The sequence below is a fragment of the Rana temporaria genome, chromosome 5, assembly GCF_905171775.1.
Source record: "Rana temporaria chromosome 5, aRanTem1.1, whole genome shotgun sequence".
Classification (NCBI taxonomy): Eukaryota; Metazoa; Chordata; class Amphibia; order Anura; family Ranidae; genus Rana; species Rana temporaria.
The window spans coordinates 375,551,983-375,570,409 of NC_053493.1; the positions used below are offsets into that span (position 1 = coordinate 375,551,983).

Here is an 18,427-nt window from a genome sequence, read left to right on the forward strand (position 1 = left end):
CTATTCTCCTCTTTCTTCCTCCTTGCTCCTTCAGAGATCAAGATCCCTCTTATCACCGCCTTGTGAGCATCCCATAGGGTTGCTTTAGAAATTCCTTCTATCTCATTGGTTTTAAAATACTCTTCTAATTCTTTTTTAACCCTCAGGGAACTTTTCTCTTTGATTATTAGCTCCTCATTAAGTCTCCAGTTTTGATAGGGCTTTTGATTCCCTGAGATTTTTATGGATATGCTGATAGGGGCGTGATCCGAGATCGTCATGGTTTCTATTCTTGTCTCGACCACCATTTCCAGTATTCTATGGTCTACCAGTATGTGGTCAATCCGAGAGTAGCTCCCGTGGACCGGGGAATAGAACGTGTAATCTCGTTGGCTTGGGTTAAAGATCCTCCATGTATCTACTAATTGATTTCTATATAAACTTTCCTTAACCTTTCTTAGTTGTTTGTCTTGGGTTTCTGTTGTCTGGTGAGTCTTGTCTACTTTCGGGTCCATACAAAAATTTAAGTCTCCTCCCAATATTAACTTTCCCCTCCTAAAATCTTTTAATTTCCCTAGTATTTCCAACAGGTATTTCATCGGAGAGGTATTTGGGGCATATATATTTACAAGGGTGTATTCCTCCTCCTCCAGATTTCCCCTTAAAAAGAGGAATCTCCCTTCCGGGTCTGTCATTCTATCCGTTAGGACGAACCTAGTTCCCTTCGCTATTCCGATTGCTATCCCTCTGGCTCTTTTGGAAATGGTATCTCCATAGTACCATCTGGGAAAGTCGGGGGAGTATATCTTTGTATTTGACCCCAGTGTAAGATGGGTTTCTTGTAAGAAGGCAATGTCTGTCCTATACCTTTTCAGCTCCTTTAATATCTTATGTCTCTTAGTTGGGCTGTTAAGGCCTTTTACATTATAAGACAGACATTTAATCACTGGCATTTTTGTTTACCTTTCTTCGGGTTACTGTCTCTTCTGATTGTTTTGGTGAGATAGGGTTTCTTCCCTCCCTGCTTCCCATGCCTCCCCCCCTCCCTCCAACCCACCCAATCCTCCCCCTCCCTCCCATCCCCTCTTCCCACCCTACCCAACCCTCCCTCCCTCCCTCCCATCCCCTCCCCCTTCCCTCCTTCCTCCCTCCTACCCCCCCTATCTGGCCTATTGAAGACCTTTGAACCATCTTCCATGTTATGGTTCAGATCATTCCGGGTGGGGTCTGGGACCGCCCCCCCCTCCGGTTCTCCACCCAGAAGGGGGGGGGAGGAAGGGACCTGTCCCAAGCCGGAAGTCAGAGGGGAGACCCAGAAGAGAAAAAAAAAAAAAAAAAAAAAACAGGAAAAGGATAACTGTGAACTTCCACCGCAGTCCAGAAGAGAAAAAGGAACTACCAGAGGGGGAGCTGAGGAACAGAGGACGGGGGGGAGTTCCCACTCTCCCCCCCTCCTCCTCCCATCTCCCCCTCCCCCCCTACCCCCAGCCTGGCAGGTCAGGGACCTGAATATCCAACTTCCTACAGAATTCATTTAAATCTTCGGGGAATCTTAGTGTCGCCGATCTCCCCTCTTTTGTTCCAATTAGGCAAGCAGGGAAACCCCAATTATACTTGATCTTCAGATCTGTCATCTGTTTTAAGAGTGGTTTTAATGTCCATCTCCTTGCCAGGGTTTCTGGGGCCACGTCGGTGAATATCTGCAGCTCCGTCCCTTCGAACACTACCGGGGGTTGTCCCCTCAGCTTTTTCCAAATTGCTTCTTTATCTTCATAAAATCCGAACCTTATTATGACATCTCTTGTTCGCTCGGTAGTCACTCTTTTCGGATTTCCTACCCGATGTACCCTTTCAATCCTAATTGGGTTGTCTATTGTTCTTTCTAGTAGTGGATTAAATATCGTCTGTGTTATTATCCTGAGGTCCTCTCCCCTCTTCTCTGGTATTGACCTTATCCTTAAGTTTTGTCTCCGGCTTCTATTTTCCTGATCCTCCAATTTATAGAGAATATGTCTCTGTTGAAGTTGAATCTGATCCATCTGGGCTTTTAGTGTATTTGATTCCTGTTCTTGTTTCTCTATTTGTTCCTCAACTGTTTCTATTCTGGAGAGCATGTGACCGAAGTCTGTCCTTAAGTTCTGTATTTCACTTTTTATCACGTTTTCCAATCTTAACAGCATCTCCGCCATTTCTCCCTTTGAGGGGGCCTGAGTGTCCGTGCTTCGTTCATCCATCCTGCTGCTTTCTAATACGCTTCCGGTGGGCCCCTCCTCTCTTAGTTCTATAGATGTTTCTCTGGACATATCACTCTGGGGTTTCTTATTTTCAACTTTTTTTGTTTTGTTCACTTGTTGTTGCTTTGTTGCACCCTGGGCTCCAGGGACACGCGGACTTTCCCCTCTAGTTACGAATGGCCTTATTGAGCTTGTTGCTGTTGTGTTGCTTGGAGTAGTTGGGGGTCCCCCTTTTGTTGATCTACTCGTCATTCTGCTCATATTAGTCTCCTTCTTTCTTATTCTCTTCCCCAGCTTGACCTCTTAATTCCCCAATTGATACAAAAACCCATATAAAGGGAGGGACCGATATAGAGTGCTATGCTGGATTGTGCCAGAGGTCTACTTTGTAGGAATTCGCTATTTTGATTTTATTTTCTCCCCCTCTACCTCCTTTTTTTTTTTTTTTTTTTTTTTTTAGCTCTTAACCTACTAGTATTATTTCAGCAGTTCTGACAGTTAAGCGATGCTTATCAATATACCAATATATCCACTCTTGATTAATTACAACAAATAGTATTTGTATATGCAGGGAATATGGGTAGACAGAGTTCCCCTATTTACCATTCGGTTATAATGCGTTAAAGAGGGGGGCAGGGTACCTCCCCAGATCTTTCCCTTTTCCTGCTGTTTAAGGTCCGGGGAATTTGGAAGATTCCAGAAAAAAAGGAGTAAAGATAAAGGTCCCACACCAGAGGTGCCTGAAAATTCCCCAAAAAATATGGGGCGTATAAGTTCCCCTCAATCAAATGCAAGGAAACAAAGTTAAATAAATAAATAATTTAGAGAATACGAATGTACAGGCTTCAAGCAGAACATGCAGGTAAAATTTTGAGTATAGAAGGTATAGAAGGTATATGCCAGTTTTACCTATTTTAGGAAGTTCATATGTAAAATTAATAGTCTCCCCCAATCGAGTAGTATAAGAAAGTGCTGTAACAATCAGTTATTCATAGTGACATCTCTTATCCACCTCTCTATGTAACTTCGCTTAGCATACACAGCTGGTTATCTCGGGGTTCCTGTTGGCTTCCCTTATTGGTCTTCTATTCTCTTGTGTTCAATTGTGATAAATTGTTCTACATCATATCATGCAATGCAGCTCTTAATTTAATTTCTCGGGGAAAGAAAACAAAGAATACCTCTCTCCTCTCCATGGATCTGCATTAAATTGCTGTTTTCAAACATTCCAATTTTTCTTCACAATTTAATTGTTAGCATTGAATGTACCTCACTGTCTGGATCGGCTGAGAGGAGGGGTGCAGATGATATCCTTCCATCCAGGCTCAGCACACACGCTGTCTCGGCATACTCACTCTTGTGTTGGCTGGAGCCGTTGCAGTCGACAGGTGCCGTCCTCCCACTACTTACCCCACGTCCTGTATATGTTTACCGGTGCTGCGGCGCGGCACGATACTTCACCGCCCGCAGCCCTTAGCGTCACAAGGAACGAGTGGGTCCGGTGGTTCAGTGGAGAGCCGATGGGCTGCATGTGCGGCGTAAGGAAGTTGCTGTCTCCCCCTCTCGTCCGGCTCAGTCCGTCCCTCCTCCTCCTAGCGGTCCCATCGCTCTTCGCTCCCCTGCCCGTGAATGCATCGCGTCATCACGTCCTCACGTGGACGCGCATCGTGCTTTTTTGTAATATAAAGGGCTAATTTTAGTTTTTTTAACCCCATTATGTTACTGCCCGATTAATCGATTAATTTCGTAATCGATTACCATATTTATCGGCGTATACCGCACACTTTTTTCCCCCTTAAAATCAGGGGAAAATCGTGGGTGCGCGATATACGCCGATACTGCTGTTCCCGGGCGCCGCCGAAATAGACCGACCCGAGTGTACTGCGCACTCGGCTAGGCTCGGCCACGCTTGGCTCCGCCCGCAGCCACACGAGTGGAGCCGAGCGCCGCAGCATAGAGCCGAGTTTCCTCGCGCTCGGCCCCGCCCGCAGCCACGCGAGAGGAGCCGAACACACAGGAAATTCGGCTTGGCAAAGGCGCCAAAGCCAAAAACGGACACTCGCAACGCTGGACGGACACCTCCATAGCCGCAGACGGACACCTCCATAGCCGCAGACGGACACCTCCATAGCCGCAGACGGACACCTCCATAGCCGCAGACGGACACCTCCATAGCCGCAGACGGACACCTCCATAGCCGCAGACGGACACCTCCATAGCCGCAGACGGACACCTCCATAGCCGCAGACGGACACCCACAAGGCTGGACGGACCACGCGCAAGGAAGCCGCAGATGGACACCCACAAGACTGGATGGACCCCGCGCAAGGAAGCCGCAGATGGACACTCGCAAGACTGGATGGACCCCGCGCAAGGCCGCAGACGGACGCCGGACAAGGCCGCCGATGGACGCAGGGCAAAAATTTAAGTTTTTTTATTTTTTTCCTTAAACTACCTTTCTAGGTTTGGGGTGCGCGTTATATTCCGGCGCGCGGTATACTCCGATGAATACGGTAGTTGTTTCGGCCCTACTTTAAATTATTCTGTGCCGCAGCACAGTTTTTGTGCTGTACTGGTTAAAGCAATCGTCTTTATTGTTTTCTACTCAGATTCAGTATAGAAAGACACTGGCAGCTGTGGGTAAGGAGGCAGCCAGATGCACAAAATACAACCAATGATGAAATGTAGATCCTCCAGCAGGGAGGCCATGTCTTCTAGGATGGTGTATTTGCCAATTTTTTTTGTGTAACTAGGCTGTACCTATAACAACAAAAGGGTTTGTTTTTTTGCTTGTTTACGGCACGTTTCACTAAAGTGTGCCCAGAAAATAGCCTGGCCGGATTCAGTGATTTGTGGTTCAGTTTTCCTGGTGAATGCTGAATAAAAACCTCTTGATAAATTGTCAGGTATCAGAGTTGTTTATACATCTACCTGCTAATTTTTTCCATATGGAGAAATGGTTGCTATGAGAGGTGGGGGGGACAAGTCTCCGGATTCCAAGCAGAACTTTTGTTGAGTTTATTTTGGCATACAGAGCAGACTATCACTTTTATCTTGTTTGTGCTGACACATGGAGTTGCTTAAATTGTAGTACTGAAAAAAGAAAATGTGTTCACAATAGAGGGAGACATTGTATGGGCTGGACCAAAATTTTAAAGAGTTCAGTAAAAACTGAGAATGAAGTTTTGAGAAGTATACAGCAAGCAGAGCCAACCTGCTCATCTGGGAATTGCTGTAGTATATTAGTCCGCTATACTGTTTAACATCCTTCTCCTGGAGGAGCTAAAAAGCGTAGTGGTGCTTTACTGCAGAATGCTTTTAAAAATAAATATGGTCTCAATAAAAAAAAAAAAAAAAAAAAAAATTATTGGGTACCCGTTCACATCAGGTGCATTGGAAAAGTGCTGGGCAACTTTGCCCAACACAGTCCCAAAGCAAGACCATGGCAACAAACCGTGTTCCTTATGCCAGCTCACACCGCTCTGCGGTGGTGCATGCTGGAAAAAATCTGACATGCAGTACCTTTGTCCAGTGCAGCATGGTGCAATAAAGCTAATCGCATCGCATTGCCAACAAAAATTTTAAAAGAACGTCACTTTGTGACATTGCAAAAAAGTTCACAATGTCCTGTGCACACCAGCAGCCTTGCATTCAGCTGAACTGATTGGCTCCTTGTGCCTTTCTTCACCCGGCTTTGCTGTACAGGACCTGCAAGAGGATGATACAAGGTCTCAGGTGCTTGCACTGCCTGCATGAAAAATAAAATGTTTACTGATATACTCGAGTAAATGCATAGCCAAACATGACCCAAGGGCACCCCTGTATAACCCTATATCACTTTGAAAGTACTCAGTTTTTTTGCTAGTGTTCTAATGTAATTGGCCTCTTCTTCCTCTATGTAGAAATCGCTCTTAGCTTAACTGCTTTATTATCTATTCTCCAGTCAACTCTAGAGGTCAACCGATATGGGTTTTTCTCTGGCCGATGCCGATATTTTGAAATCGCGGCGGGCGATAGCCGATTTATGATGCCGATTTTTTTTTTTTTTGGGCCGATATTTGTCCCCCATCTCATAAAATCCAACAGTTAGACCCCTTTCACACTGGGCGTTTTTCAGGCGCTTTTGGGCTAAAAATAGCGCCTGTAAAGTGCCCGCAGTGCTGGCACCCAAAGCCGATCTCTCCCTCGGGTGCTGCCGCCACCATCTTCGGTAAGGGAATCAGGAAGTGAAGCCATGCGGCTTCACTTCCTGGTTCCCTACTGTGCATGCGCGAGTCGCGCTGCGCGATCCCGCTGGTCCCTGCTGTCTTCTGGGACCTGTGTGTCTCCCAGAAGAAAGCTGGGGGCGGAGTAGGCGCCAGATGTGGTGTAGGTCACCACAGTCACTGCGGTGATCTATGCCCGGAAAAGGGAGCAAATACCTGGGATTACGCATGTATCTGCTCCCCCCTCCCCCCTGAAAGGTACCAAATGTGACACCGGAGGGGGGGGGGCAATCGGAAAAGCGGATTATTACTCTTCTAAGTAATACAGAAAACTTCTTAAATTTAAACGTTTATTTGAAACACAACAAGCCTCCAATCAGTGCACTTGTATGTATAATTTAGATATAAAAAAAAAATTATTATTATATATCATCTAATACACAAAAACAGGTAATGAAAACTTTTGGACGAAAAAAAAATATGGGCTAACTTTACTGTTTAGTTTTTTATTTTATTTGTTAAAGCATATTTTTTCCCCAAAAAATGCATTTGAAAGACCGCTGCGCAAATACCGTGTGACATAAAATATTGCAGCAATCGCTATTTTATTTCCCAGGGTCTCTGCTAAAAAAAAAAAATGTATAATGTTTGGGCGTTCCAAGTGATTTTCTAGCAGAAAATACAGGATTTTTACTTGTAAGCAACAAGTGTCAAAAAAGATTTAGCCTTTAAATGGTTAAACTGAGAACTCTCCTACACGGAGTTCAGTTCATTGATAAGTAGCAACATTGTATATCTTTTCTCAAAACCTGGCAGGCTGCCCAGAGACAGAAGTCTTCCACGGGAAACTTCAGGCAACTTGCATTAAAGCGGGGGTTCACCCAAAAAATTTTTTTTAACATTACATTCAGCCGAGTTGTCAGAATGACAATCGGCTGTTTTTTTTTTTTTTTTTTTTTCGTACATACCGTATTTTCACCGCCGCTTCCAGGTATGTCTTCTGCGGGACTGGGCATTCCTAATTGATTGACAGGCTTCCGACCGTCTCATACTGCGCGTCACGAGTTGCCGAAAGAAGCTGGACTGCGAGTCGGCTCTATACAGAGCCTGCGCACCGACGTTCGGCTTCTTTCGGGAACTCGTGACGCGCAGTATGCGACGGTCGGAAGCCTGTCAATCAATTAGAAACGTCCAGTCCCGCAGAAGACATACCTGGAAGCGGCGGTGAAAATTACGGTATGTACAGGGATAAAATAAAAAAAACAGCCGATTGTCATTCTGACAACTCAGCTGAATGTAATGTTAAAAAAAATTTTTGGGGGTGAACCCCCGCTTTAACTTCTTTTACAGAAGCTTTTTGTAAGCCGCGCTGCTGAAGTTAAAATCTGCTTTTTTACAGCACACTTTGGCCGATGCCGATTAATTAAAAAACGCCAAATATCGGCCAATATATCGGTCGACCTCTAGTCAACTCTTCAGTCAACTTGTCACTGTCCTCTAATAAAACAATAAATTTGGCGCATGTAGATCAGTAAAAGCTTGGGGGACACCCTTTAATGTTGCTTCGGGCTCTGGATCCTGCATGGTCACTCACCTCTGCACTTTGTTGAATTTATGTACTTAGTTGCAAGGTGCTATACAGGTCCAGGGTTGTGGTCTGTCCTTATGGAGCCAAGACCTTGAAGACCCTTCCAGGGATATACCTACTATGACCGGTGAGGCCTGTACCCTATATGAGAACTAGCAAAAGGGAGGGTTCATCATGTACTGTAAAATCAAGGACAATGTTTGGAATGTATTCACTTTACAGTTTAATCTTTTCAAACTTTGCAATAAAATTAAACCACTCAGAGTATTGTCTCTGCTGGATGACCATGGGTTACATTACACCACAGGTTGCAAACTTTAGTGCAACTTCTGCCTTAGAGCTCCACGATTAATTGTCAAGAATATTTTATCGCATTTTTTCCCGCATTTTTTCTTAACAAAGGGTTTCCAATCTTCCCGATCTTTGGTATGCAGAGAATTTTCTCTGCTCTCAGCCAAAAGTCAAAGTCTGGGCAGTCTGCCAAGTTTTAAAATGTTCTTTATCAGTGGAATGTTAAGTCTAAACATTGTATTAATTTATCTTTTACATCAAAGAAATAGACTTCTGTATGTAAAGTTAAAATCGTTTTTTTTATTTTATTTTTTCCTAGAAAATTACTTGGAACCCCCAAACATTTTTATTTATTTATATATATATATATATATATATATATATATATATATATATATATATATATATATATATATATTAGTAGAGACCCTAGATAATAGAATTGTGGCTGTTGCAATATTTTATGTCCGTCTGTATTTGCACAGCGGTCTTTCAAATGCATTTTTTTTTTGAAAAAAACTACTTTAACGAAATAAAAAAAAAAAAACAGTAAAGTTAGCCCAAATTTTTTTGTATAATGTGAAAGATTTTACCCTGCGAGAATCGTGATCTTTATTCTAAGCAAAAACATTGTGTTTCTCATTTTGGCCAGAATCGTGCAGCTCTAGTACATATTGGTGGGGGCTGGGAGGACCACTGCACACATGTTTTTAACTTAATTTAAAGAATGCATGAAGGTAAAACAAACATGGGCCTTTAGAACCACTTTAACACAGGGTAAATAAAACTTGATGTACTGTATTTATTGGCGTATAACACTCACTTTTTACCCTGAAAATAGAGGGTAAACTGTGCCTGCGTGTTTAACCCAGGGGGCTATGGAAAGTTTTTTCCCTGAAACTTCCCTCTTAAAGTTAGGGTGCGTGTTATACGCCTGTGTGTGTTATACGCCGATAAATACGGTACTTGGAGAACACAGCTACTTCACAGATCTACTTTTAGAACCAGGATTGAACTCTCCACACGGAATAACAACTTGACGGCAGTTGATGAGCAGCAATCCAAATATGATATTCTGGAGCAATAAAATGTTAGCGTTTTCTATTCCTACCTACTCTATCCAGAACAAAACAAAAAAAACATTTTGGCTATACGTAGATTTGAATGAATACAAAACTCTGCCTGGAGTTCACCTACAGTGCCCTTCTGTTGGATCCCAGGCTGCAAAGCGATGTAGAGTAATAATACTTTATAGCTTCAAAATGATTTGCCTGGCTGATACCTCTGTGAAATATAGACTTGGTCTGTCTGATCCAAAACAATAGACTTTTTGGAGTTTATAATGGCTGTAAAACACCAATCGTGTTCTTGGCAGATTATCTAGCCCGTAGGTGATATGGCAGAACCTGGGAGCAGCATTTTTTGCTTTTTTTTTTACTAATGAGATTCCCCCCTAAACAAATGTTCTTTGGCAGGGCTAACTTTATTGCCCTATTGAGTCGTGTGAGTTTTACTGATACAGTGTGTCCACTTTAAAATAAAATTCCTTTCTTTTATAATATATATATATATATATATATATATATATATATATATATATATATATATATATATATATATATATATATATATACACACACACACAACAATAGAATATGGGTTGTCTTGCCTTTTAACATCTTGTTTCTTAATATTCCTTTAGAGCAGACCTGATCTCAGTAGGTTTGTCATTTTCTTTTTCTTTTTTCCCCCTTGGTTCATTATTAGTTTTGATCTGTTCTGTATCCCTTTTACATATATCACATTTATAACCAACAGGTAAAGGATAGCTGCCTCCTCAGGCTTAAGCACCCCACTGTTTTGCAGCTGTTGGGGAAATTCAAGTCCTGCCTTCAGCTGGTTCCCTTCCTCCTCTTCAGCTGCATGAGTGCAGTTTATTACCAGAACATTAACACTGAATGCCATCTCCTGCTCTTCTCAAGGCCCATGGGCTTCTCTTGGAAATAGACTTTCACCTTTTAAAGGAAAGCTTCAGTAAAAAACAAAAAAAAACAGCCAATTTTATATATATATATATATATATAATATTTAACATTTGTCAACACATACTTTTTTTTTGCTTCCAAAATCCCATACGTCAATATCCACGATTGACAATAAATCACCATTTGGCATTGCATTGTGGGGAGCATGTGCCGCTTTTCCACCATGATAAAGTTAAGGGATCCAGGTTGACCAACCACATAGTACATTTATTCGGGTGGATGCTTAATTTTCAGAAATTGTCTTTGTAACGGATTCATCATTTTGACTCCTGTCTAAGATACATTTTTTCCCAGTCCAATATCTATCTGACTAAGCGTCCCAGATCTGATGGTATCATCTTTTGAAGCAGCTCTATTTGCCTCCCGTATACTTGGAATGCAACTTTCTGTCATCGTGGAGTTGATCAGATTTCTGGAAAAATCTAATAGCCAGAGGACCTTGTTGTCCTGTGGCTCAAAAATCTTGCTTTGGAGTCTTATTTTAAAGTTCATCTTACAGGTAAAATATTTAATGCAGATTTTTTTACAGAAAATAATGTGCATTCATTATTTTTTTTTTTCCCCTGCAGGAGCATGCAAAGCATTGCACCTGCAATCACTGGAACATAGGGACAATGTCAGTCTCCTGCAGACACATCATGCAGGTTTCTGCCCCATACCTCCTGGATGGGCTTTCTGTTAGCTGGAGAGGATGTCCTATCGGCATGCTGATCAGCACCCTTGCAGTCCATTGAAGAATATAAGTCATCTGCCAGGGGTGGCTGAAAGAGCTTGTAGTTTATTAATTCACAGATCACTGTTAATGAGTGACAAAGCAGTGCAAGGGGGTGCTGGGGGGTAGAGACTGGGTGTTGAAATATGTTGCTCCCTTCATACAGGTGTAATATGTTCCAAAGGTGAACTTGTACTTTAGGGCAGGGGTAGGCCCTCCTGCTGTGGTGAAACTACAAATCCCATCATGCCTGTGATTGTCAGGGTCTTGCAATGTCTCATGGGACTTGTAGTTTCAAAACAACTGGAGGGCAGAGGTTGTCTACCCCTGCTTTATGGCTTCACATTCCAGCCTTGTCAACTGTGCACATTCCAGGTGTATACAGTTGGCAGACAGACTTGCTCAGCTGTTAGTGCCTGGACTCAGAGGAATGGTTCCTACACCTAGAGGTATTCCAGGACCTGTGTCAGAGGTGGAGGACACCGGATGTGGAACTTCTGCTTGGTGGCTTCATGGGATCAGTACATCCTGACCAACCTGGTAAGACACCTAAAAGATGATATGTGGGCTGTCGTCACCACGTTCCATTCGAAGGAGGAAGGGCTCCTATTGCCGGCCGGCATACACACACGTTTTTAATCATGAGATGTTTGTAAGTACATGTCTTATGCAATTTTATTAAATATTCGTACGGTATCACGCTATTGTCCATTTTTATTTATATACCGAGGATTTTTTCAACCATCGATGCGGTGTAATTTGAGATCTGCTCCCTGGATCCCTCCCCAGTCTGATGCCAATCTGATGTGGAGCCCTTTGAATAAAATCTGTCTACATGCCTAATGTTTAGGTGGTTCTGGTAAGCGGCTTTCAGTTTGGTGGTGGTGTATTCACACTGAAGTTTTGCTGATACACGGTGGTGCTGCTACGAACCTTCTATTGGACTGAATGTGCTTTTATTCATATTATTTATCATTACTTTTTACCAGCCTGATATCTGGTTTCCTACTTGGACTGAATGTGCTTTTATTAATATTTATCAGCCTGATATCTGGTTTTCTACTTGGCGCAGTTTACTTTTATATTGGACTTTTATATGTTTATCACATTTCTTCTGCTGCCTTGACGCATATATATTTAGAACGGTTTTGACAAGTGCAGTTTTTTCCCCTTATATGTGGGCTGTACTGGATCATCAGTGTCTTCTGTTCCAACAAACAATTTGCCATCCTGCTTTACGTTTACTGACTTTAATGTCAAGCCTAGGTTCTGGAGGACAAGGGACATCTCTGAATTTGATTCCTACAAAGTACTAGCTAGGAAATCTACTTCTGACAAGGTGGTGCTAAGGTCCAGGACTTCCTTCTTACCAAAGTTAGTTTCTGCCTTTTACCTTGTACCTACAGTACAGCGTTCCCCTCTGGAACTGCAGTTCACCAAAAGGAAATTTCCCTCAATTGTCTGGAAGTAGACCTCGGCCCCTACTTCTTTCAGGAAGACCGATTCCCTTTTTATAATCCTGGATATTGACTCTGTAAGGGTGCATCGGATTCTCGCTTCCCCTCTAGGTGACTCGGACAAAACCGTCATCCAAGGAAAACAAAACCAAAGAAAATTCCCAGCTCAACTCCCCAACCAGCCTACCGCACCTTTGTGACCTCCAGGCTTACCTGCCCTCTGCCTATCCATTAGATTATGCATGTGCTTCTACTATAGAGGCTCTCAAAAAAGTATAGAGTTAGCACTGTAGATAATACTAGGATGCCATGGAGTGGCTCTGCAGCTTACGCATGTCTTTGCAAATGTGTGCAAATGAATCCTGTTTTTAACGCAAACTGTTAGGGCTCATGTACAAACAGACTAGGGAAAACACAAAAGGCGCTATTTTGCCACGTTTTGTGGCCAGTGATCAAAACGTTCCTATCCTGAGTACGACTGTTCCACATTCAGGAGAGGGAGGTTGATTCTCCCGTAACCGCAGCAGCTTCTAAATTCTTGTGAAAGTCTATATGTACACAGGTTTTTTGGCTATATGTACACAGTTGAGTTTAGGAGCTTTGGCAAAAAAAACACCAAAAGCTTGTAAACTCAAGTTTAGAAGCTGTAGTGTACATGAGCCCTTAGTTGGTTGCAGGCTGGCTGGTGAGTTGAGCTGGGAATTTTCTTTGGTTTTATTTTACATTCATTGCCCTTCCATGTGTTCCCTGTTGCGAAGGCCAGTTATAGGTGGGGTCAGTGGCCCATTTTCCTTGCGTGGTGAACCTCTTCGTCACTTGCCTGACGAAGAGGCCCTGCGCGACCTCGAAACGTTGCTTTTTTGTGATCGTTTCCTTGCATTAAAAACTTTTTGGACGTTCTTTTAAAACAATCCTTGGTGTGCTGGCGAATATGTTCACGTGAACTTTACTAGGTCTGCGAGTACTTCCTTTAGGCTTTTTTGCATCAAGCTTCAGGCATAAAGTTCTTCATGCGGCCCTTTGAGTTACATGCAGTCCTGAGAATTTTTTATTTTTATTTTTCGGACCTCTTGGAGATTATTTGCTGGTTTGCTCCCAACAGTTGGACTGCTTTTGGATGTCCTGAAGGTTTAGGACTTTGTGTCCCACTATGGACTCCACAAGAAAATAATTTTACTATGAGACTGGTAGTGGAAAAAAAAAAACCTGGGAATCAATCACCCCGTCCCTGAGGACCCTCCCTTGGCTAGCCGTAAAGGATCCGGTTACATTCAAGACCCTCTGCCTCACTCACAAATGCACACAAGGAAACGCTCCTCAATACCTATGCGAGAAAATAAAACACTACACCCCGAGCCGCCCCCTCCGGTCAACTAACCAAAATCTCCTCCACATCCCCAAGACCTGCTACAATTCTAAAGGAGAACGAAGATTTGCAGTCCAAGGAACACGGCTATGGAACGCTTTACCCACAAACATCTAGATGGAAGACAACCATCGGGCCTTCAGGGAAAAAATTAGGACCCACCTCTTCTGAAGGAACAGGACGATACTGGATGCAAAAAGCGCCTTGAGGCGATTTAGTTTGCATTTGTAGCGCTATACAAGTTACTCACTCAGTACAAAAAGCCCTTTTTAGGCTGCTGCCTATTTGCTGTAGACATGAAAAGCATCAGATCAGCCACAAGCGAAAGAACATAAAACCTTTCTATATCCTGTTTCCAGTGTCCGAATAAACATTTTTTACTTGGGTACATATCTGCTGTCTGTGCATTCTAAACATGATCTCTTTATAAGACATCGGCGTGAATTTATAGGTGTCTGGAATTACTGCTAGCTGTGAAATTCTATCCTAAATGTAACTAATTACGGAGCTCAGCCATAACTGAGAAGTTTGGTGCCAATCCTATGTTTAGAAAACTTTGGATTTAAAATACATCTAATATTTCTGAGTTTGTCTGAATATTTCTGTGTTTAAAGAACTTGTAGTTGAAAAGTAAATGAACACCTTTTGGAGGAGTGAAGGAATAATAAGGTGCCAGAGTATACCGTGTCTTTCACCATCCGTCTCTCCTGAGCCCTGTGCCCTATTATGCTTATATAAATATTGGCTTTATGTTAGTGAGAGCATTGGCACCGTCTCTCCCCTAAATCCCACAATGCAATGCTCAGTGCCTACCCATTAGAAGATCAGGTTTTCAAAAGATCTGACAATGCTCCCAATTTCAAATCAGGGGCTCTAGGGAGCTATTTCTCCTTGAAGTGTTTACTTTTTTGACCGCACTTTACTAAGCACTGTTTGTATCCAACATGGCCACATAACCTAACCACATTATAATCTTTGGAAAGCTATAGCCTTTTAGTTTGAAACATTTTTACTATTTTATTGTGCCTTCATGCATCTACCTAGCCATAGCATCATGAAGATGTATGGGTCTTAGTTTCTTTTTATGGCATCCAATACCTCTCCGTATGTCACAGCTTTGTTATCTGTAGTAGGTTGGAGATGATGGAGGCTTTGTGGCAGTGGGGCTGAAATACATTCAAGTCCACTTATGCCCTGTACACAGGACTGGTTTTCCCGTCGTAATAAACTTTGACGTTTTTTCCGACGGAATTCCGCTCAATCTGTCTTGCATACACACGGTCACACCAAACTCCGACCATCAAGAGCGCGGTGACGTACAAGACCACGACGAGCCGAAAAAAATGAAGTTCAATGCTTCCCAGCATGCGTCAACTTGATTCTGAGCAATTATTTTCATCAGAAAAATTGAGAACATGTTCTCAATCTAATTCCGTCGGAATTTCCGATGGAAAAAGTCCGATGGGGCATATACACGGACGGAATATACGATTAAAAACTTCCGTCTGACTTTTTCCATCGGAAATTCCGCTTGTGTGTACAAGGCATAAGTGTTAATGAAAGCAAAACATTTTCCGCTTTTAAGGTGATCAGATCTCCCTGAAACTGGGAGCATACCTAAAGTTTTTTTTTTTCAATATTTCTTACCTTTTTAGATGTTTGATGGGAACTGTCATGGCTGACTATTTCAAGTAGCTCAGTGTGATCTATCCCAACAGCTTGGCTGGGAGGACTAGCTTTGTCCAGTTCCCATTATCATACAGTGGAGAAGCCCAACTCCTAAAGCTTTTAACCTTTTTTGCTAAGGCAGCAGGAACCGACCGAGATTCGGACCGCGTATGGGCAGGCTGAATGTATCAAGTTGATCGTTCGTCTTGGGTACAACCAGCATGCCCGGTTTTACCTGCGTTTGTTGATAGCGGCTGCTATAGTCATTATCCCTATGTTCTTCCGTCCAGGGATGGCTGCCCCACCAGGAGAAGACAATGGCCCGGCAGGAGGGATTCCCATACTGTCTGTGTTTATGAGGGAATTAAGCAAATTTCTTTCCTGCGACCTGTGTTTCCAGGAAAGAAATGCGCTCCGTGTATCGCCGGCCTAACAGTGTTCAAATCTAGTACAACTGATGAGATAATATCTTCTCTGCACAGTACTGACAGGGGTAATTATGGTAAACACAGCTTTCCAGCCTCCTTCATAACAAAGCACTAAGTAGAATTTTTCTTTGCTAGAAGTCCCAGAAGAGAACATCTGAAAAAAGACAGGCAGCAATTTGTGATTCCCCACCCCCCCACCCCCTTAAAGTGGATGAAAACCCGCTCTCATTCTTTCTAAACTACTGCAATAGTGCTGATCGATAAGAATATAGATGCCTCCTGCATGCATCCTTACCTGTCACGTCTCCCCTCTGTCTGTTATGAGACCTGAAACACTGCAGATTCTGTGGGCAGGTCTGTTGCCCGAAGCTCGGTGAGTGGAGTCGTGATGTCAGTAGACTTCCCGCCAAATCCATCTCACAAAGTGCATGAGCCGGGCCACAGGCCCCAAGATGGCAATGAACCCATAAAGAAATTGTTTAGATGGCAGAATCTATTAACCTGGACCTATACCAGAGGGTGTCAGTGGCACATCTCGGTACTAAATCTCCCAGTGGGCATATATAAATGGACCTGCATATGGGACCTGAGTCAAAGGTTAAGGGATGGTGTACCTACAAAAAAATCTAAAATAGATAGCACACTGGCAGGTGAACTATAATGATAGAGAAAATCCGAATCGTATGTCAGGAACTCTGTACAACTTGGCACCTCACGCACAGCCTACAGCATAGAGACACATATTCAGTCAGCAACGTAAACTAGGGCTTCACAGTCCAGTCCCAGAAACAAAGAAAAGAAAGGAAACCTCCAAAAGGCAGCCCATTACTCTAAAAGTCACTTAAAAAACAATTCAAGTCAAATTCAATGTTTAGTCCCTTGGGTGCAAAGGTGTCCATAGAGAAAATGTATTTAGACTCCAGTTGGCTTAAACAGTTCCCGACCTCCTCATGTACATTTACGTCGGCAGAATGGCACGGACAGGCACAATCACGTACCTGTACATCCTCTGCTAGACGTGGGTGGGGGGTCCGATCGGGACCCCCCCCCCCCGGTACATGCGGAGGTCAGGTCCGCTCGGGGAGCGATCCGGGACGACGGCGCGGCTATTTGTTTTTAGCCGCTCCGTCGCGATTGCTCCCCGGAGCTGAAGAACGGGGAGAGCCGTGTGTAAACACGGCTTCCCCGTGCTTCACTGTGGCAGCGCATCGATCGGGTGATTCCCTTTATAGGGAAGACCCGATCGATGATGTCATTCCTACAGCCACACCCCCCTACACTAGTAAACACACACAAAGTGAACACTAAATGTTACAGCACCCCCTCTGTTTAACTCCCAAACTTCAACTGTCATTTTCACAATAAAGAATGCAATTTAAATGCATTTTTTGCTGTGAAAATGACAATGGTCCCAAAAATGTGTCAAAATTGTCCGAAGTGTCCGCCATAATGTCGCAGTCACGAAAAAAAAAGCTGATCGCCGCCATTAGTAGTAAAAAAAAAGAAAAAAAATAAAAATGCAAAAAAACTATCCCCTATTTTGTAAACGCTATAAATTTTGCGCAAACCAACCGATAAACGATTATTGCGATTTTTTTTTACCAAAAATAGGTAGAAGAATACGTATCGGCCTAAGCTGAGGAAAAAAAAAAAATTATATATGTTTTTGGGGGATATTTATTACAGCAAAAAGTAAAAAATATTGCATTTTTTTCAAAATTGTCGCTCTATTTTTGTTTATAGCGCAAAAAATAAAAACCGCAGAGGTGATCAAATACCACCAAAAGAAAGCTCTATTTGTGGGGAAAAAAGGACGCCAATTTTGTTTGGGAGCCACGTCGCACGACCGCGCAATTGTCTGTTAAAGCGACGCAGTCCCGAACTGTAAAAACACCTTGGGTCTTTAGGCAGCAATATGGTCCGGGGCTTAAGTGGTTAAGGATCTCACCTTGTGGCCTCCTCGCCAAGGTTTGGAGTATGGCACAATGCCTCATTTGACTATAGCGTGGGCCTCAAGCGGTTAAAATTAATTTGATAAAAAAAAACTATTTTTTTTAATCCAAAAAATCATTGATTTATATCCACCCTGAATTCTTTTAACCTGAACCATTGCACATCGTAATCCTGATCATAACACATCAACTCCATTCCATCATGCAATTATTAGCTTGATGGGTGTAGGGCTTGTATAAGATTTCTGGTTTTCTTTGCATTCTGTGTTGAGGAGATTTCTAGTGAAATAGCCTTCATTAATTTCCTCTTCTAGATCAGTAGGGTTCTGTGGCCTCCCGAGACGACGGGTGAGATTATTGGAATGGCAGGAAGGAGAGATACAAGTAAATGGGACAGGCGGATTAACCTCCCCTGCTGCTTTGTAATTACTACATTCTGCCAGGACACTTGTTTGGGTGAAGTGATGCATACAGTGTTTGTATCAATAGCAGGCCATACATC

At 43.0% G+C, this 18,427-nt stretch overlaps 1 protein-coding gene across 1 annotated transcript in view; it reads left to right on the forward strand.

The window, feature by feature from the left end:
* EMC2 (ER membrane protein complex subunit 2) overlaps positions 1–18,427 on the forward strand; it is a 127,690-nt gene that overhangs the window by 75,444 nt on the left and 33,819 nt on the right. The window lies entirely within an intron of this gene.